Here is a 22,264-nt window from a genome sequence, read left to right as displayed (position 1 = left end):
TGACACTGACGGCGGCGATGCACAAATGCTGCGCAGCTAGCGCCATTCGACGGCCAACACCGCGGTTCCTGGTGTGTCCGCTGTGCCGTGCGTGTGATCATTGCTTGTACAGCCCTCTCGCAGTGTCCGGAGCAAGTATGGTGGGTCTGGCACACCGGTGTCAATGTGTTCTTTTTTCCACTTCCAGGAGTGTATATGATTACCAAAATAGAACACATTTAATATAGATATGATTTTGGACTAGTGGTGTGCACATATGTGTCTTACCCACCTAACCTCTTTGACGTTTTATTCTATTTCATCCTACCTTGTTCCTTTCAATTTCCTTGCTCGGAATGTGTTTCTGCCATTTACCTAACCCACTGAACACTAGTTGTAAGTCAATTATTATCCGCAAAGTAGTTACAAAATTTTATTTTAATCAAATAGGAAACTTACAAGAACATCATTTTTCGACATAGTCTCCTTGCGTTTCAATGCACTTGGTCCATCTTTGTACAAGCTTCCTGATGCCCTCATAAAAGAAGGTACTAGGTTGAGCTGCGAGGTAGGAATGCATCGCTTCTTTCACTGCTTCGTCTGAGGCAAATCGACGGCCCCTTAATGCCTGTTTGAGTGGACCAAACAAGTGATATAAGAGACAAAATCAGGACTATATGGAGGATGATCCAGTACTTCAAACTTGAGTTTCTGGAGCGTTTCAGCAGAGTGGGCAGCAGTATGCAGGCGGGCATTATCGTGCAACAACACAACACCTTTTGACAGAAATCCTTGGCGTTTGCTTCGAATTGCAGGCTTTAGCCTGGCAGTAAGCATCTCACTGTAACGTACACTGATTATTATTGTGCCCCTTTCTCAATAAAGTTCCAGTACTGGACCTTGTGCGTCCCAAAAAACCGTAAACATGTTTCCTGCGGTTCGTTGAGTCTTCAACTTTTTCTTGCATGGCGAATTTAGATGTTTCCATTCCATACTCTGCCGTTTACTCTCCGGCTCGTAACGATGGATCCATGTTTCGTCAACAGCAATGATCCTTTCTAAGAAGTTGTCCCCTTTGTTACCATAGCGATTCAAATGTTTTTTGCAGATGTCCAAGTGCGTTTGTTTATGCAATTGTGTGAGTTCTTGTGGGATCTATCTTGCACAAACTTTATGAAACCCAAGTCTGTTGTGAATGGTTTCGTAGGCAGAACCATGACTAATTTGCAGACGATGTGCCACTTTGTCAATAATTAGTTGTCTGTCTAAGAGAATCATTTCACGTGAACATTCAATGGTTTCTTCATTTGTGGCAGTAAATGGTCGTCTGGCTCCTTCATCGTGCATAACACTTGTGTGATCATTTCGGAATTTTGAATCCATTTGTAGACACTCTGCTGTGGCAAAACCCTGTTCCCATACTGTACCAAAAGCCTTAGATGAATTTCTGCCCAGCCTTCCGTCCACAGAAAACGGGTTACTGAACGTTGCCCTTCTTTGGTACAAACAGACAGTGGAACAGCCGTGATTATCAGCATGGCAGCGATAACAGAACTAACCTAGCAGCTTGCAAAATTGCAAAGATGTAACAACAAATAAATAAAGCATATGTCATCAACGTAAAAAGACAGTACTACGGAATTAAACAAAAATATAACTAAATTGCGGATAATAATTGACTTACCCTCACATGCATGAAGTAGTGCGAGGGAATGAAAGCGAATCAGAGCAAAGCATTGGTTAACTATGTTAGCACATGCGCTGTCTAAAATTCCACAAATCTACACAAATGAGGTATAAGCAGACATGGTGGATGTTTACAGTTTCTGCAATGGTGGTGTTCCTGCAGCTGTTGAACAGTACTATCGGCACTTTCCAACATGTCAAATTAGCGATCGTAGAATGTTTACCAGCTATCAGAATATTGTGTGAAATAGATATTCTTCCAAGTTCCAATTTTCCTTCTGAACATGTAGTTCAACATCCAGTGCAGAAACAGCAATATATTGCCGAAATGGCGTAGCATAGTCTTACTCCAGATCACAGAATAAACAGATTGACCATTCTTAAACCGGGTTCAGACACACAACAAAAGTGTCGCCACAGTATCTAGTGGTATACTGTAGTTGCAATGCAATTGCATGTGTGAACTCCCACTTTTTAGTAGCGCAGCTTAAGAGACACAACTTTTGTCATGCACAAAAAGTTCAGCTCCGTTGTACTTTGTTGGGCCACTTTCCTTCCACCATTGCACCCTGGTGGCAGTATTCACGCCATTTGCTTCAGAACTGCTACAAATTTGTCGGGAAGTAGACCACGCCGCTCGAACTGTCAACACAACTGGCATTGCTAAGAGTATCCTACAACTTCCACATCGCTGGCAACGGGTTATACACAATGTTGGTGGCTACTTTGAAGGCCAGTAAAACTTTTAAACACTTATCTATTTTGTACGGGCTGGAAATAAATAGTTGCCACTATTAAAGTTCCAACCCTCGTATTTATTCATTTGAATTCAAAATCTGCTTACATTTTTTTTCTTCATCTTTGACACAAAATCTGAACATTTTTAGTCCAGGACTTGTCAGTCTGTCCCTTCTGTAGTTGATGTACTTCCAAACATTCGGCAATAAGACTCAATCAACTAGTTAAGTTGTCCCAGAAACAACTGTACTTCGCAGCTGCCAGCAGTGGAAATAGACTGGGGCTGCTTGTGGTTGGGCAATGTTGCCACAAATTTCACCGAATGGAGTGCCATCTAGTAGTTGATGCCAAAAGTAAGGGTGTGATGCTGTCGCCGCCTGGTGGCTGTTCCCTGACGAGGGTTGCCCACCAGAGCAAGCTCTCAGTCAGTCTGCTTCTTATGTGATCTGTGATCCTACTACTAGGACACAACGACTCTCTTCACATATGAGTGTGCCACAAACACATGTATGGGGAACATTAAGTGCAGAAAACTTCTACCCATGTCACATACAGAATGTCCACAATCTTCTCATTGGCAACAGTGCCACATGACTTGAATTTTGTCACTGGTCCAATGACAATTATAATTTGCTTCTATTAAAATTATCACTGATTAAGCCACATTTACATGGAATGGAATCATCAATACATGGACTGCAATATACTTCCATTAAGATGGAACCCCTCCACATTTTACCAGATGTGTCAAGGAACATCTCAACTGCACTTATCCTAAATGCTTTATTTGTCATTGTAGCACAATTAACTGGCCACCAAGATCGCCAGACCTTATGCCAATAGATTTTTGTTTATGGGTTTGGATGAAGTCTGAGGTGTACAAACGAAGGGTGAATACATGATATGGACTGCTTGGTCGTGTCATAGTTGCTGCTGCCCTCATTATGGAATGTGCAGAGGCACTCAGACAAACAACACAACATATTCTCCCAAGAGAGCACAAATCCAGTGAATTTTACCATGGGATGTTAGAACATTTGTTGTGAACTGTACAGCAGCTGTGATGTGACATATACAACAATGCTTAGAAGTGAATATGTTAAAAATATATATTTATCAATTCATGTTTTGTAAAACACTTATTGTAAATGTTTACTAAATGGTGTATGAGTGTAAACTTGATGTTGTACCGAATAATACAGAAAATAAATAGCGATGTACATTAAATTTGTTCTACCTTGGAAACCACAGGAATAGGGCATATGTCCACAGGAGTTTTTTTGCTTCAAATGATCATTCCTGCCATATCCCTAAATATTGGCCATTCTTCCTGACCGAGCGAGGTGGCAAAGTGGTTAGCACACTGGACTCGCTTTCGGGAGGACGACGGTTCAACCCGGCGTCCGGCCATCCTGATTTAGGTTTTCCGTGATCTTCCTAAATCGCTCCAGACAAATGCCAGGATGGTTCCTTTGAAAGGGCACGGCCGACTTCCTTCTCTGCCCTTCTCTAATCCGATGAGACCGATGACCACGCTGTCTGGTCTCCTTCCCCAAAACAACCCCAACCCCATTCTCCCTGAGACACCGTTTATATAAAGGGTAGATCGAAATTGATAGCGAAGACAGACACGTGTGAAAGTATATGATAACAGAAGCATAAAGGTTCCAGTGTCCTTGGGGCCCACAAACGCGTCGCTTTCAAGATAACTGCGAGGTGTATGAGCCATCACTGACTTCAGTGTGAAATATTGTCCTAGCTAGTAAAAATGTTTTTGAAATGCAAACTTTTCCCATATGACTGGTCAGAAAATTCAGCCATGGATTGAGTCACCTTACCGAACGTTGAGCAGTGTGGTAAGTACGTGTCAGGGCACAGGCACATTTTGCTGCTGATCCAAGGCGTCACCTAACGCGCCAGTCTGGTCCAAGGTGGATAGGTTTCTGCCTCCAGGATCTCTTGCTGTACATTCTCTAGAATTTTCTGTCTGTGATAACCTCTGAAATGAAATGTAGAGCACTCTCATTGATATGGTTGAGGAATTGGAGCAGCGAATTATGCAGTCTTGTTCAAAATGTTTCAAATGGCTCTGAGCACTATGGGACTTAACAGCTGTGGTCCCCTAGAACTTAGGCCTACTTAAACCTAACTACCCTAAGGACACCACACACATCCATGCCAGAGGCAGGATTCGAACCTGCGACCGTAGCAGTCGCACGGTTCCGGACTACGCGCCTAGAACCGCGAGACCACCGCGGCCGGCAATTATGCAGTCTTGTAAACGTTAACAAGATGATCTGCAAGTAGTTAAAAGAATTCGTATTCACTGTAGATACAAGTGCAGTATTGCCTTCAGATATGAGGGCGACATGTGGAACACCTATTTTACAGATGTGAGTGGTGTACAGTAAACTGCAACAAGTATCGTTTGTTTTGTAATGGTTAGCTTTGCATGCAGTTTGAGCTCATTTGGATGAGGACTAAATCGAAAAGTTTACACTTCAAATCATTTTTAATAACGAGGACAATGTTTGACACTCAAATCAGTGGTGACTTGTAATCAAACATTCACAGTTATCTCGCAAATGGTTCATTTGCAGATCGAGGTTTAGTGCAACATTTTTCCTTCCTCATCTTATTAATGGCGCCACGAGGTGACCCCAACAGTGATGGAGGAAAAGGCTGGGAGATGGTCAGGATGAGCAGGATGAGGCACCCATTCCTGCGTTTAGACATGGATTGAGAGTACTGGTGGTAAGACACTACTGATTGGATTACAGTTTTATTCATGTTAGGCACAGAGGTATGGTCGCCAATGGAGGAGAAACTGTTCACACCAAGGTGACACAGATCAGCAAGCCACTGTCAGCAGGTGCTCCTGGGTAGCGGCGAGTACAGACAGCATCACCCACTGATGTCAACAGAAAGGCAGTTGCTGGCAGAGAACGCGGACTGCAGCTGTAGAACTGCAGCTCCATCTGGGATGCTGGCCCTCCTCAGGCCATGGAATACAGTACAGGGAAAGTCAGTGCTCAAACCACATCTCCCAGCATGATCAGATGATCAGCGACGAAGGCATGTGCCCCAATGGCTGAGAATCAGCGGCAGGGTTGCCCACAAGCACTGGAGTGCAGCAACATGGTAACCAGACATCTACCAGTCCGAATTCGAACACACCTCGCACCAGGGAGGTAGTCTCCTTCAGGAGGTAATCACACACTCAGCAGTGTGAGGATATCAGGTAGTGTAAACACAATTTTTTGCTCTGGGGGATTCCTGCAGTTCCTGGAATCTAAGTCCAAAGTAGTTGACTGACTGCATCATTGTGTACTGTTAATGGTCTTCATCTCAAAGTTAGACATTTGATCTGAAGGTGTAGCTCAGCATCACATATGCATGTGGACAGTGTATGAGAGCACTGAGCACATGATCATTTTAACCCAGTTCCCAAAACAAGTTAGCACACACCCTCACCACCAAGAAGCTATTCGGACTTTACTTGACCTGCTTTTCTCGTCCTGTCAGCTCTTCTGGCCCCTCTGTGGTAGCTGAAAGTTGTCTCAACTCATTTTTCAGAAGTGGTACCCTTCATAGTCTATGATCATCGCAATTATAGCACTCTGTCATAGTTTTGCTGTATTGGCGCCAGGCAGTTCAATGCTCCAGACTAGGTCGTGGCACAACTATGTATTGTCACCTGTCTCTGTTTTTGTTATTAATTATGATACACACAGTATATACATTTTGCACATGGGCACCTCTGGCACCTGTCTATGCTTGGTGGCCGAAGCGGCTGCTTGTGCTTCTTGGGCCTTAAACCGGCGCGGAACATTACTGGTTGACTATTTCATAACTGAAAAAGTCTGCTATTCATTTTTATTCTTAACCTCAGTACATAACTGGCATGACTTTAGTGTTAATGCCCCAGAAATATTCGCCTTCAGTTCCCATCAGTAGTTGACACTGCATTCACACCACTGCAGGCATTGGCAGTGACGGGAAATATTTCAGAGGTGAAGAACATAAAGAAGATACTGCATCATGTTCTATGATAGAAAAGTATAATCGATGATTCTGAATGGCAAGTATTGTCTTTATAACAGATGTTTCAGACCTACTCAAGGTTATGTACAAAAACAAATGTCGAAGAAGTCACCAGTATTTACCAACTGCAACTATGATGCCAAGCCCTCTAAAACGTTTGCAGAGTATATTTCTCACAATCAGCCACTAAATAATACCAAAATCTAGTGAAAATATGGGATTAAAACACATAAACACAGTCACAGATAAAATAACTGACCAAACAACAGTTTGGGAAGTAAGAAAGAAGGTGTATTGACAATACTTTTATTGTGCTGTAACACATAAATTGCATATCTTCATAATGAACAAGGAGGACTTCATAATATGAAATATTTGGGTATTACTAACGACCAAAAATGGTAGAAGAACAAGATAAAGATGAAACACGCCCAAAGATAATCGTAATATCAGACAGAGATGAAATGTGTATATCTTGAAAACACAATATTTGTCCCAAATAAAATTATTTATGATAATAAATAACGATTTTGAGTACACACACACACACACACACACACACACACACACACACACACACACACACACACAGAGAGAGAGAGAGAGAGAGAGAGAGAGAGAGAGAGAGAGAGAGAGAGAGAGAGAGCTTATCATCACAAACAATTACAATTACAGATATTTGATTGCGAACAAAAATTCAAACTTTCCACCAAAGTAAAATTGTACTATTTCTCAAAATATGGAAGATTTTGAGCACAAAATACACATGGCATTAGTATCATAATTTAATTATTCTATTAGATTGAAAAAACACATGGCTTACATATTGACAGTACTGATAAAACTTACAGATTAAGCATCACCAGTTGATGACGAAGTTCAGTTCTTGTACCATATTTTGCTAGCACAATGGATCTTAAAATGAAATACTTACACATGTAAATTGCCTGTATTACTTATTAAAATACCCACGGTTCAGCTATTGGAGCTAGTGGAATAAATTACAGGTAAGTAGACAAGTATTATTCGACCTTTGTACCACACATTAATCCCACACATTAAATTCATGAAAATGACATTAAAATTAGTTCCATAACATCGCAAAGAACACATAAGCACTATTGTTGATCTGACATACAGCTTAAAGTGAACTTTTTGACAATAATTTTCAAATGATATTTCCATGTCTAAATTCGTCACAACTCGTCTCTAAAACCAATATTCAAGTTAGTCGAACATTGTATTGAATTGAATCTAGGGTAGTAACATCATCTTGCCATTCAAAATGATGCCATCTTCTGCTGCTACGTAATGAAAAGTACATTACACTTCAATGAAATTAGATAACGAACAGTAGTAATACACATTTCTATTGATAAGATACGAGGTTTGCTATGCTTGCAGAGTCACACAAACATTATAGCAACAATCATGCTGGGGTATTAAATTTATGTTGCAGAACAAAATGTTTGACATCTTCTGCTGATAATGATAACATGTGCTGTCATACAGTAGACACTACATGATACCTCTTTGAAATAGCATACTGAATGATGTGTCTGTCAGCATAATGAGGTGAATGAACACTCTAGGATACGTTAGATGCTACATAAGAATTAAAACATAAATGTATTTATTTACAATATATTCAACATAAAAATACATAACTACATATCCTTGAGTCTCTCTGCTGTCTCTCTCTCTCTCTGTTCCACTACTCCTGCTTAAGAAAATTCACTTGCAGATAGAGTAGCATCAGTGTTGTCCTAGGTTTGTAAGGATCTCACTGGCTACTTGCTGCTTTCATACTGTCATCCGTATGCTCAGTTTGATGACAATTTGAAGATAATCTGAGGATAATTTGAGATGAACTTTGAGTGCAGTGGCGTAAAAAGAAGCTCGGACCAACCACAACTGCAGGCAGTGGCGTGATCCAAATCTGCCATCGTCTGGTGGTGTGTGTAGCACCACTTTGCGCTGTCTGGCGAGCACTCTCTGGTAGCAGTCCGTCGTGAATGATTTAAATGTTTCTTCTGTGGAGATGAGAATGGCACACAGTACACTGCGTATGATCGACCAACACCCCATGGATACGGTATTCCTTCCCTCAAAATTGTGCACCGTCATCATGTAGTGTGTGCGTGGGCAACGATATGAGAGAGGTCTGATCCTGGTGCTGCTGATGGACTTGGGTGTGCCTTGATGACAGGTGGTGTCAACCAACCCATGTCCTGACAGTTGTCTAACGAACGACCGCTAATAACTTCCAAAAAGCCGAAGACACGATGTCCTTCCAGTGGAACAGATGTGTGCAGCTGCTGTGAATACCAAAGGCTGTATGGATGATGCAGGCTCGATATCCATGACTGTCATCCCTGTGAATGGCGATTGATACTCTGGCATAAGCAGCGATTGCAGCAGCAGCTACGTAGGCAGGCAGGAGCCGACCTCCATGACCCCGTTGTGTGAAGTCCTATTCGCCCAAACGACAGGCACCGACAGGGGCTGCCGGTGGAGAGCAGTTTGGGATGTAGGCAGCGTTTCTGAAACATGAAAACCTATGGCACTATAACAATAATCACCAAAACGTAGTTGATTTTGATGTCATCAGTGGGTGCCTGGTTTGCAGTGAATGGTAAAGTGAGCTTGGCCAATCGTCTGAATGATGATGCAAGATTCCCAGTTGTGAGGCATGTTAAAGACATTGTCTCCTGAGTGAATTGTTGTGAACTGTTGTGAATTTGGCTTGTGAATCAGGTGGTTGATAGTGATATAGATGCAGAATAGTGCGTTGACGACTACCATCTAGTAATTCCACTGGTGAAGAGACGTGAAAAGACAAAATGCGATAGGTGCTGAGAAACAGCGAAACATCAATTTTCCTCGAGTGCAAGGCACAAAGATTGGACATCTGAGCCTTGACAGTGCGTACAAAATGTTACGCTTCACCATTTGACTGAATAGAAAGGTCCGATTTGGATATGATGAATCTAATTTTGTTGGCGTACTTATTGAAACTCTACATTTGAAAAGTGTACCATTGTCCAAAACGATAATTTATGGCGAGCTTTCTAAACAAAAGAGAAAAACAAATGCTTTTATAGTGCTAGATCTAGTTGTCGAATTCATTACAATGACAAATAGATATCTACTTATGTATTGACGATAATGAGCCACCGTGGGTGCCAGAAAGGACCAGCAAACTGAATGTGGATGCGTTACCAAGGACCGTCAGGTCAAGTCAAATTGAAAAATTCCTGGTGTAGCGCTGTCTTGCTATCTGCACATGTATGACACTAAGCAACCATCAGTTCAATCTACTTTTCAAGCCCATTTCACTCACAATGGTGGTAGTCCTCAATGTCCTCCATGTAATAATTTCAAAACATGATGCTACAAAGACGTGGGAATATTTAGTCCCATTTGTTCTTTAGGAATATTCAATAAAATTACACCATCCTGAAGAAAAAGGCTATTGTTTTGACCATACATTGCCAAAAAATATTAGTGTACCAAGAAAGCGACATCGACTTTCATCCGATGACGGCATACGTCATCTGGGTGAAGTAAATGTACTGATAATGGTTTCAGCATCGTCGCTAACAGACAGCGTAATGGCATAGCTACTGGAGCGCCATCTGTGTCTACTCTTTAATAAAGAATACTCACAGACAGAAGGCCCAGTGTGGTGCGAACGTGTAAAACAAACAGACAACCATTCCACAGAGAAGCACTCATACTTCCTACAGCCAAATGAGGGCGTTTGGAAGGGGTAAAATTGTGGCATACCGAGTGGCGGGATGATCCTTTTGCAATATGGCCATACAAGTTGGACGTGCTGCTTCAGATGTCCAGCGATATTGGTATCAGCGATCATGTGAACATTCTCACATGCTTAGACGAGGATCTGGACATCCAAGCAGCACAGACGCAGCCAGGATCGTCGTACTATAAGGACAGCAGTGACAGAATCTACAGCTACAATAGCACAGATGAGAGGGGTTGTGAACCCCGACTTGTCAACACAAACTGTTACAAACTGATTATTAATAGTGAGACTACAGGCATGCACACCTCTAGCCCATCTCCCAATAACGCCACAGCATCGATATGCACAGCTCGACTGGTGCCGTCTGGTATTTAGCGATGGAAGCAGATTCTGGCTGCACACAAGTGATGGTCATCTGCACGTATGACATAGATCTGGTTGGTTGGATTGTTTAGGGGAGGAGACTAGACAGTGAGGACATTGGTCTCATTGGATTAAGGAAGGATGGGGAAGGAAGTCGGCCATGCCCTTTCAAAGAAAACCATCCCATCATTTGCCTGGAGCTATTTAGGGAAATCACGGAAAACCTAAATCAGGATGACCAGACGCGGGATTGAACTGTCGCCCTCCGGAATGCGAGTCCAATGAGCTAACCACTGCGCCACCTCGCTCGGTACATCGATTTGGTGAGCACTGTCTCGTAGAGTACATTCGCCCAAGACACACTGGTCCAATCCCAGGTCTTATGGTCTGGGTTGCGATAAGCTATGATCCTCGTTCACTTTTGGTGATTCTGGAGGGGACACTGCCCAGCACTTGGTACATGCAGAACGCTGTTAGACCCTTTCTTTTGCGGTTCTTGCAACAGCAAAGTGATGTGTTGTTTCAACAGGATGATGCTCGCCCACATGCTTCCCGCGACACTCAAGTTACTCTGCAAGATGTGCAGCTACTTCCCTGGTCAGCGCGATCTCCAGACTTGTCTCCAATCGAGCAGGTGTGGGCTACGATGGGACAAGAAGTGACTTGTGCGACTCATCAACCAACAGCCCTTACAGAACTACGTCAACAGTTCAAGCAGGTGTGGTGTAACGTATTTCTGGCCAGTATTCGACATCCTTACGAGCGACTGGACGCCAGAGACATCGCCTACATTGCCGCCGGTGGAGGTACATCACATTTCTAATATACACGTTCTAACATCGGTCGGTACATGGTACCTCAGATCCACTTGTGCTATTAATCTATAAATGTTCATGTACTCATTATGCACTGTTGCAATAACAAATCTTGAGTGAATTGGAAACTTCTGAACTAATGTTTTTTCTGTCAGTGTAATATTTGTGCACCATGGCAGCTGAAACTGATTTCGGATTGCGAGGCCAGCGCATCTGAATGTAATACTTGAGCCATCATAGTAACTGATCTTGTTCAGCAGCATGCTGCGATTCGCCGACAATCAATGGGAAAAGCTTGCAGTGCCTGTGAATCATATTGATCAGTGTGAACAGAAGAATCAACTGGGCATCGAATTTCGGATGTCTTCCTGTACGGACAGGATGACTGCGTTTGCTTGCTGTGTCGTCAGGAAACAAAAAATATCATATCATACTGGTATTGGAAAAAATTAATGACCAACGTTGCACCTTCTGCGCTGTGCGATCAGGCACATTTTTTGTTGGCTGAAAAAGAGCAGCCAACGGCTTAAAATCCGTCACGAGAAAAAATTTTCTACCTTGCAGTTATTAATGAAATTTCGTGACACCATAGACGATGGCTTAGGCTTCCTTGTCGAGCTGATTGTAGTTGACTTGGGCTTTGCTCATTATCTTAAAAGTGAATGCCATGGCGTCTTTCAGCATTGCCAGCCTTGTGAGATAAAACTGCCCCTATTCCATTTGTGTGATGACTCAGCAACTGCCAACACTATTGGTTTTTACAGATCGGAATGAATAATCCATGGGCGACTAAGCGATGCTTTTTTCAACTTTTAAATCTTATTCTCCAGTCGATTGGAAAGGAAGACTTTTACACCGAAAAGGAGCAACAATTTGCATTGCATTTGGAGTAAATTTGGTCTAGCAAATCAGTTTGCCCGAAATTGCCTGCAGTTCACGTATATTTTGAAGAGAAGGAAACCTCAGGATGACCTCTGACTGCTTAGATGAGGGACAAGCGCCATGGACGTCGATGAGATATCAGAGATAATCCGTTTCAGTATTTAAAAATGAATACTTATGTAAATTACACTTAAATCCTGTGTCAGTTAAAATCTGGAAAAGAGATACCAAATATTTGGAATGCTGTTCTGATATTTATCCAGATAAATAATATCACACAAGTAATCTAAACATGACAAAATTTTCGAAATTGCTTGTTCAAGAAAATGTTAAATTAATCCAGGAACAAGCGTGCTTCCGAAGGGAAGGCACTGGTATTGACCCAAGCCAACATATATATTGATCACGATAAGATTTTTTGTTTTGTCATCCACGGGAAGTTGACGGTAAGCATTGGCTAAATGAATTATAAAAAGAATCGCCCATGTATGAGACAATGCATGGATGTGGGAAAAAATCAATAGCCATTTGGGCCTTAACTGTTGCCTTAAATTTGGCACAAAGTCTAATGTTCTCAATAGATTTTCTTGTGATAACCAGTAGAAGACCCCAGTTTTTTGTAATCTATTGACTTCAGAAGCAACTTCATTGCAAATGGCGTGAGGCCCTGGACGTGTGAAGTAAAACTTTACTTGAGAATTGTCGTTGAGTATTAAGTGCAGTTGAAAATTCTTTGCTGTCGTAATGTGTCATCCAATAACTGACAATGCTTCTTTAGAGGCTTTAATAAACTCCTAAAATCTCCACTGGATGTGGAACTTTGTTTACCTTACTCCTTATTTTAGCATTGTATGTCTTTTTATACATACTTCAGCAAAAGACAAAGTTAAATGTATTAAAACTGATGGAGAAATAAATGCATGTTCGAGGCTGGACTGAATGTTATTTCCTTTCTTTATGATTACAAAACAAAACAGCTTTTCCTACATAGCTATCAATTAATTTGCTATTAGATTTTCCATCATATATCAGATAATCTGATTCAGAATGTGTAATAATTATAACATTCATGTAGAATTGAGCATGATTTGGATATAGGCAGCCATCAACAGTATGATTGTTAATTTATACATTTTTATTAAGATTAGCAAGTTAACTTTTACTTTTACAATTTACAGGAAAAGAATAAAACTGATAGCTCTCAATCTTGTTCATTTATAGAGATTAAAATTAATTGATTCATTTATAAAACAACTGTTATTGTAGCACCACTGAAATCAACAAAAAGATCATGTTGTTCAGTAATATTTATTTCTAAATCCTGGATATAATAATGAATTCGAGTAAATAGTGGATAACACGGTTCATAATTTATCGGTGCACGATTTTTATATGTCACAGATGTTTTGGGAACTTATATAATTTACTGGCATTTAGTATGGGCATCCCATTTGTACAGCTTCCAATGCTTGAAGCATTTGGTTTTCTTTATACCTGAGAATCTTCTTTCCCTTTTGTGTCCCCATGTAAAGTTACAACACAAAACCTAAAACAAAACATTATGCTGAGTATACCAGCACCAATGAGAGGAGGGTGTGAGGGGTGGTAAGATGGGGACAACATCCTGGGGCCCAAGCCTCATGTGGGGCAGAAATCACTCAAGGGTTCAGATCACCTGGTGTGCTAGTTGGCAAATATGAGACTCCTATCGTAAAATAAATGATGTATCATATAATAACCAAAACATTACCCCAGTATCAACTTAGCCTATTTAGCTCTTGCTAGATTTCTTCACTTTCACGATGCTTTCAGGGTAACTGCATACATTTCTGTTTTGTGTTTAATCTTGAATGCATAATATTTTGTTTAGGCATTGTGCACTAAAACCACATTGTCCTGGAGACGAAAATGTGCTTTCTTTAGGGGGAGGTTTACTATCTTTGTCCCGAATAAAGCATGTCCTTTGAGATTTTTTTTCAGGGTGTGTTATAGATATCAACTTCAAATTTGTTCAAAATTTTTATTGATGTTCCCTCTACTAACTGGAATTTTTTCTACCCGAAATTTCGAAGAACAAAGGCTTAAGTGCCGTCGGAACGAAACAAAATTTCGATGTAGACCTCCACGCGCGGTATGTCACAAGTCTGCCTGCTCGTTTAGATCAAAATTGAGTTGACATTAGCGAAGTATATAAGACTTTAGGAGTTGTACCTCGCTTGAGTTATTTTGAGCTTACAAAACAAAATGGCGGCCATTTGAAAAAAATAGGGGTTTTCAGCGATTTTTCGACTTCGTAGTCCAGGTAAAAATATTTATAGTTTATGGATAGGAATGAAAGTGGTGCAACTCCATGACAATTTAGTTCGCTTCGTCGTAAACAAATAATCATGCCAATCGGTTCAGTAGATTTGACATTACCATACCGTCTGATCAAAAAAACGTCATTTTGAGAAAAACGCCTTTGAAGTTTTGACTACATATAAATGCAATATAATGCAACGTACGTTCAATCAGCTATTCAGGGTGTATAACATAGTCCTTCCTATTCCTCATAGAGAGCGTTCTGCTCGGTCTGGGGCATCCTGTGCTGCTCCAGAGCCCATCGTACGGCCAGTGACAAGCGGTTTTCAGCCGCTTGAATCCGGTGGTCGTCCAAATGCTTGGCGAACTGCGTCGAATAGAGTCCCAGGGCGACGTCCATCGTTGTCATGGTCTTCAAAATTGCTGAATACCCTTCGTTGAAGCTGTTCACTGCCAAGAAAGTCGCAATCTCCACAGTCTTCGCACCAGAATGTAAACGCTTGGGGGCTAACTTCCAAAAACACACGTTCAAACTTTCATTTGAATTTTGCGTGTTTACTTCCAAGCACCAGTACAATAACTCGTCCTCCAAAAGAAAACAACTGGTGCTTGAAAAAGGCCAATTTCAGGCAGGTGCATTCTTTGTTCAATTATTAATAACAAACATATCCATTCTGTATTCGGAAAAACCGTTTCGGGGCGGAATCTAAACATTTTTTATGAATCCAAAACTGCAATTTAAAAAAAAATCGGTGTTTTGAACCAAAAGATAGTAAAGCTCCCTTTAAATGGCACTGGAAATCCTACCAAAGCATTTACCCATTAAATGTACACAGCAACAGGTGTTAAACGTCGTTGTAATTAGGTAGAGAGAGGGCACTTCTGATTCCATCATAAGAAGGTTTTACACGAAATGTATAGAAAATATTTTGCATTCAAGAGATTTGTATACAATTGTGCTAGAAGAATCTTTAAAGTGAAGAAATAAAATTACATGGAAGAGGTATACTGGCCATGCTGATACTCATCCTGCAACTTGAACTAGTGTTCTTTTGTTTGTTCGTCCACAGAATAGCCAACTTATATGGGACGTCTCATGTTACTTGATGTGACATAATTTTTTGATCAAAGAATCTTCGCCTTTACACGTTCATCTCACAAAACTGGCCATCCAAATAATGGAAATTTCCTCAGAATATTAGAGCTCTTGAGTCACTGTGATCCAGCTGTTGCAAATACATTCGCAAGGTCAGAGACAGTTAAGAAGCTGGAAATCGTTTAAAAATTATCTGTCAAGTAATGGAATGACTCCAAGTTGTGCCCATCACGTCAGAAGTGCCATCTTTGAACAGAGAGAAAATCAGATGTACTATCCTATTATCACTGACACGACTCCTGATTCAAATCACATTAAACAGAATACATTCATCCTGTATCATGCTTACTTCAGTAAGGAAGTTGATAAATATGAAATAAATGAACGGTTTTTGTAAGTCGTAAATTGTAACCAGAAAACACGGGCTGCTATTGCACATATAACTCGATTAATACTAGTGAAACACCCAGTTCCTACCAGTGAATGCCACACACAACGTTATGGTAATTGATGTAGTATGAAAGGGTCTTATAAAGGAGATCAGCAACATTTTCTTCAGTGGAATCCACTTGCGAAATTTCCTCTGAGTGCTTGTCGTATCCTTATATGGAGTACATGCAACTGAGAATTCTTATGAAGCAGATACTTTTTTCAGACTGATTCAGACTCTTTACAACCTGTTCAGTTGCAGTCCAAAATGAAGGGAAATTCTGAAGCAGTGTGTTGGAAGTCCTTCATATTCTAAGTTGATAGACACTGGAGCGCTCAGGTTGACGCTGTGAGAACAATTGCTGCTCACTTGGATGGTAATGTTAAAAAATATATCGGCTCAACCACTTGTTTATAGTGTAAAACACTAAGATTGACGCGTTTCGGAAGTCAAACTTCCATCATCAGAATAATAAAAAGTAAAAGAACCTGTTAAAACTTGCTAAAATGGAACATGCACCAGGCACAATAAAATTGATAATAAAATTAAAACATCGTGGCTACTTCCCTTGTTGCAGCCCAGTCTTCTGAGGTGCATCTCCACATAGTCATCAAAATAGAAAAAAGCTCTAAAATGGTGTCGCCTATGGTGTTCAACATCTAACCACATGGCTCTCTCCTCTATCGTTGTAAACCGCCCGTGCGTCTTCGTTGATACCACACACCACGTAGCCAAACACGACACTGCAACGCGAGTGAGCTCACGCACAAGTAAACAAGAAAGTCACAGAGATGTCTATACAAACAGATAACGTATACATATTCCAATGACCTCATGAAATGATGGTATCCTGCCAATTGCTAAAAATGTAGTTACTAAAAGAAACCAGTGAAATGTTTTAAAAAGTTATTTGTATCACCAGTTAGCTGTTCATGCAGTGTGTTCTGATTATCCACGCTATGTATTCCAGCTATTCCAGTAGATCCAGCTTTTTGCCTTTGTCCTGTGTATGTCAAATAACGAGATCCTGATCTGTTCCCAACATTGGGTGTCCTGTTTCCCAAATATTTGTGGCTACAGCTCACTTTTCGAAATTATTAAGCCGGAAAGCATCTCTATGTTCTTTGTAACGTACTCTATAGGACCTACCATTTTGGCCTACATAGCTTGCCTTGCATGTGTTACACTGAATTTTATAGACCCCAGCTCTCTCATATTTATCGCTTTGCTGCTGCAAATTATTTTTTAATTTAAATCGCATCGTATTATAATAAGAAATAAAAAGAAATAATTGCTTGCGCACGTTGCTGTGGATTCGTCATTTTTACTTCATGCAACCATGCTGCACTCTGGCGACGATGTTTTGGCACTTCTGATGTGGAAATATAAATTCTTCGAGATGCTGTACAACGTGGTGCATTTTTCACTGTCGTATCTACTGTACTTTTTCTCTTCTGGGTCCTTGAAATCAGGAAGGTTTGAGTGGGACACCCTGTATTTGAAGACACTTCATACTTTAAACTTTGAATACATTGCTTTGGAACCATTAGACCTCTTGAATAAGGTGCATGAGCTTAAAATTCCAAGATTATTTCCAAATGTATATGTAGCTCTGGGCATCTCTTACACTCTTCCAGTGACTGTAACTGAGGCAGAAAGTTCATTCAGCACTCTTGCATATGTTAAAAATTACCTCAGATCAACTATGTATCAACAAGGTTTCACATATTTTTGGACCTTGGCAACTGAATGCAATATGGCAACAATGATTTTATCTTGGAACTCTTCCAATTGGTCCGTGTTTGCATAGAGAAACAGTAATATCAGAAAATTGAGTCTGCCTTGATGCAAAATGCTTGTTATTCGTTTATTTCTTTAGCCTCCCAAAATAGTTTTGGCGACAAATATCACCATCATCACAGGTTTTTTTAAAATCTAAAATATGCAGAAATATCGTGCTTATACAAGCACAGTAGCACATCATTACATTTTTACTATTCGTTTCTTGAAATATAGTTTTCTATGGATAATTTTATACTACCTTATTTATTATATGTTACAGCATGTTTTAAGCAACAGAAAAAAAGTGCACAGAAAATATGTCGCAGACAGTGACAATAATTGCTTAAAACATGCTGTAACATCCAATAAATAAGGTAGTATAAAAGTATCCATAGAAAACTATATTTCAAGAAACGAATAGTAAAAATGTAATAATGTGCTACTGCGTTTGTACAACCATTTCTGCATGTTTTAGATTGTAAAAACACGACTGAGGAAGGTGATATTTGTCGAAGAAACTAGTTTGGAAGAATAAAGAAATAAACGAATAACAAGGTGTTTTGCATCAAGGTAGACTCAATTTTCTGATATTACTGTTATAATATGGCAAGGCAACTAGGTTCTGATGATGTGATTCAAACATTTGCTGAACAAAACATTCGCAAATCGCCATTGACAGTGTTACAGGCAAGTAGGTTGTAATATACTACCTGTTGCACACCTCATTATGGTTTAGATGCAAGAACACTGATCTGTATTTACTAAAATGTGTGGGCACATCAGGGAACGAGTGGGGAAAGAACACCTCATATTACAACATTGCTGGAACCACACATTTCGTCAATTTACAACTCAATATAATACTTAGCCTTTTGTTTTAAAGTGAAGTGAAAGTATATTAAAGTAATCAAAAAGTAAATGGAGTGTACTTAAATTCTACAATAAATCGTTATTGTATAACATATGATGCTGAACTTATAAGTTCGTTAGTTATATCAGTTCTCTCTCGCCCCATGTAGGTGTGGATAAAGCCATCAACCAGTCCGCTACCTATGGTGATCTTGAGTTCCTGATAACTGTCTTCATGACTACTTTTGAATCCAAGATTTTTTACTGTTCTTTCAGTCTCTTACATCATGAAAGAGTCATGGTGCTGGTATTCATTTTTGCTATATCTAACCTTTGCACATTGATTCATGATTCATCCAATGGGTGTGTTAGCTCTTTCAAAGCCGCAGTGGGTAATTGGAGACATGGTTTACGATTTTTTTTGTTTTACTACATTCCAAATGATTTTCATTGCAGTAGAACATTATACAACCTATATTACAATAAATACAGGTATTTATAGTTTTCTGAAATAGCAGATGACATTAAATCAAAAAGTTTTCTTAAATAAGCAGTGTCTAGTAATGCATCGTTTTCATCTTATACTGGGATGAGGGAAACTGCCCCTAGCAATAAAAGTGCTGGAAGGACTTCATTGAAAAAGGAGTGTGAAATTTAGAGGAAAATCTTAGCAATAGCACATCATGCAAGTGTTTTACAAACTGTTTTCTTTCTACAAGATCATTATGACTAAATATAATGAAAAATTAAAACATATTTATAAAATGTTATTTAAATTTTTAGCTATCGCCGCAAATTCTATTTCTAATTTTGCATGGAAATCAGAAACGAGAATAGAGAAAATGTGCTAAGAAAAAATGTACATACTGGAGGCGGCAAATTTAACTTCCAGTGTCAGTTCTGTAATTAGGAAGCCTGTCTTTCTGAACTGTCATAGAAAAACAATATTTTAATACGTGAAACTAAATGAACAAATTTCATAAATATCTTCCATAACTTACAACAACAAACTAACTGCAATAGTTTGTTGTATCCATGTTGTCAGAATAAAATCTGAAACAAAAGGATATAAAATCTGAGTGATGAACACTGGCTGTTGTATAGAAAATGAGATATTTGCAGACACTGTATCATTGAAAACTGATGATTATATTCATGTCAGAAGATTGGGAACAGTTACTTGGATACTCTTGTTATAAACTTTCTGCTCTGTTGGAACACTTCATGCGATTTATTAGGTACATGTGCTGCTAAATACAATGGAATAACCCATGACAGTCTGTATAATTTCCTCAAACGTTTACAAGCTCTATAATACACTGTAACACTGCATCCAGCATGCAACCAAACTTAGTGCTGTTAATAGTGGCATGATGATACACAAGTGTATACTACGATGTGCTCTGATTCAATCCATTATGTCATGAACAACTGTTAGTCCACTCGAATTCTTCTGTAATATCTCTTACCACAGTTTAAATTGCATTTATGAACATATGTTTAGCATTTAATAAGAAAAACATATTTATGCTACCTTTCATCCCAGTCAATCTTTTTTGCGAGTAGGTGACAGGTTTCACATGACCTAATTGGAGCCATGGAGATGTAGACGTTTTGACGCACCCAGTGTTTCCATCAAAGAATGTCACATATAACATGTCATTACTAGAATAAAGTCCAAATCCGAAAGCATGGTCGTCACTGAAGTGCAACTGCTGACACTAAAACACGTTTATTACGATCACCAATGGCAGCCAAAACAGAACAGAACTGAACTTTTTGGATGGAGAGTGCTGCTATTTTAACAAACACTGAATATTCAACAATATACAAACATTTCAGACATAAGAACTTTCGAGAATGATTCAGAAATGTTAAAAACAAAATAAAAAGTAATTGATGGTTGTTGTATTTCAATGAGGATACACTGAGCGCAGCACACAAGCTATTGACACTAAGTGTTATGTCGCACAATGTGCAACACTGCTCGTGGGAATACTGTACAAATAAAATAATACCTTCTTGCTTTTTGTTAATCATAAAGTTATACATTCCTGAATATCCTGTGGGGAGCGATCTCCTACACTGGCCGTACACCTCTGGTGATCGTCGAGGGGACACTGAATAGTGCACGGTACATCCAAACCGTCATCGAACCCATCGTTCTACCATTCCTAGACCGGCAAGGGAACTTGCTGTTCCAACAGGACAATGCACGTCCGCATGTATCCCGTGCCACCCAACGTGCTCTAGTAGGTGTAAGTCAACTACCCTGGCCAGCAAGATCTCCGGATCTGTCCCCCATGGAGCATGTTTGGGACTGGATGAAGCGTCGTCTCACGCGGTCTGCACGTCCAGCACGAACGCTGGTCCAACTGAGGCGCCAGGTGGAAATGGCATGGCAAGCCGTTCCACAGGACTACATCCAGCATCTCGACGATCGTCTCCATGGGAGAATAGCAGCCTGCATTGCTGCGAAAGGTGGATATACACTGTTCTAGTGCCGACATTGTGCATGCTCTGTTGCCTGTGTCTATGTGCCTGTGGTTCTGTCAGTGTGATCATGTAATGTATCTGACCCCAGGAATGTGTCAATAAAGTTTCCCCTTCCTGGGACAATGAATTCACGGTGTTCTTATTTCAATTTCCATATATATGTCACTGTCACTTGTTTCACGCACAGCAGTCTCGTCTTTTATTTCTTAAACATGTGGGAGTCACGAAATCTGAAGATACTCATTCCTGAGAAGGCGTGCTCTAACGTGTGAATAACAACGAATATTTCAGAAAAATACTTAATTTTGACGATTAACGAAGTCTTAGATGTGTTACAAACACGAAGTGGGAAAAAAGTTCGTACCCAGCGCTATACGAACGCATGACCTTTCACACTGCACTTCGTTGCGTTATCCGAGTGGCTATAACGACTCGCCTATCCTAGCTGCTTCATTCCGTATCATTCCAGTCAACACAGATGCAGGCTGACTTCGTCGCCGAATGATGCTGGTGCAATCCCGTAAATACATGAAATTCTGAAAGGTTTCCTCTATCAGGCTTCATAAAATTCCTTTTCATTGTCACTTAAAAGTTTTAAATGTGTTTCGATAATTACTAAGTAAACCATTTGCTGAGAAAAGTACCTGAAGTAACCAGTAATTTCAGCTAAAATTCATGTGATATATGTAAGCAGAACCGACATTATGAAATTTAATAATTTTTTAAACTCTTAATTACATAAAAATAACATATTTTGTGAGAATACTGACGAAAACTGTTTTTTTTAATATCGTTACCACTCGCAGTAACAACAACACAAACCAATTTCTAACAAAGGAAAACAGTCTATTATGAACTCACTTTCCACCCGGATGCATGCTGGTGATTCTTCAGTGACACAATCACGAAATCCGAAGCTAAAACCACTCAATATGTCTAAAATAACAAATACTTGGTGTAAATAAATCACACCGAACCGACCGAGTGGGCCATACCGAAACCTAAAACCTCTTGGTACAGTTGACCAAAAATCG

Source organism: Schistocerca gregaria, chromosome X (genome assembly GCF_023897955.1).
Source record: "Schistocerca gregaria isolate iqSchGreg1 chromosome X, iqSchGreg1.2, whole genome shotgun sequence".
Classification (NCBI taxonomy): Eukaryota; Metazoa; Arthropoda; class Insecta; order Orthoptera; family Acrididae; genus Schistocerca; species Schistocerca gregaria.
Note: the sequence above shows the minus strand (reverse complement) of the source record.